Source organism: Buceros rhinoceros, unplaced genomic scaffold, assembly GCF_000710305.1.
Source record: "Buceros rhinoceros silvestris isolate BGI_N320 unplaced genomic scaffold, ASM71030v1 scaffold1815, whole genome shotgun sequence".
NCBI classification, from domain to species: domain Eukaryota; kingdom Metazoa; phylum Chordata; class Aves; order Bucerotiformes; family Bucerotidae; genus Buceros; species Buceros rhinoceros.
This window is the reverse complement of record NW_010410949.1, coordinates 74780-75730: the sequence shown is the minus strand read 5'-3', so window position 1 is coordinate 75730 and position 951 is coordinate 74780.

Below are 951 nucleotides of genomic sequence, written 5' to 3'. Positions count from 1 at the left end.
TTGCTAATGCAGAAGCATTTTTTCTGATGCATTTGCAGCAGTTTTGAAGAAGGAAAACAGAGCAGTCCATGCTTCCACGTGGAACTCTCTTACTGTGAACAAAACACTGATGGGGCTTACATTTTAAAATGTTTCAAAGAAAGTACTTATTTTATTTGATTTTCTTTTAACCCAGTGTTACTGCTCAGTAATGTAAAAACAAATTAATCAACAGTAACCTTTCAATCAAAGATCTTTTCAGTCTGAGATTTGAGATTAAAAATGACAGATTTTAAAATGGTAAAACCACTCTTTGATCCTCAACATACACTTTTTTTTTTTTTGGTAGACGATTACTGAAATAATTGCTAAATTAACCGGAGGGTGGGGAAATGTGTGCAAACCCACTTCTTTGAAAGTCCTGGATATCTTCCAGATATTGCTATGCACTTTCTATTTTTAAAAAATCTGTATTGCAGTCTGTGCCAAAGAATAGTCTAAACGAGTATGTAGGGGGAGGGGTTTTTTGATTATTGGTAATTGCTAGAACATGAAAGAATTCTTGAACCTATTAAAATATACACCATTGGAAAATTATAAGCAACGTACTGGTTTGGATTTTGGTGGGAGTGGAGTTGAATTGAGTAGGACTAAAATAATGAGCAGACAGAAACGTTGAATGCAGGATGTGTAAAGCCAGCTACTTTGACTGAGGACCTTCATAGCTTGCAGCTAAATGTGGTAATGTACATTATTCATAATTTAGAACTTAGTGGCCTGATGTTCCCTAAAAATGGAAAGTAACTTTGAAAATGTGATTTTTACAGAGCTAAATGAAAAGGCAGTTCAAAATGCATTAAGCAGTAAGGATGTGTAGCTGGAAATCAGCGAGCTTCTTTTCACTGTAATAAATTTACAATGTTTTTTTGTTGTAACTAAACACCACCTCAAGAAAGAGAGTGATAGCAATTC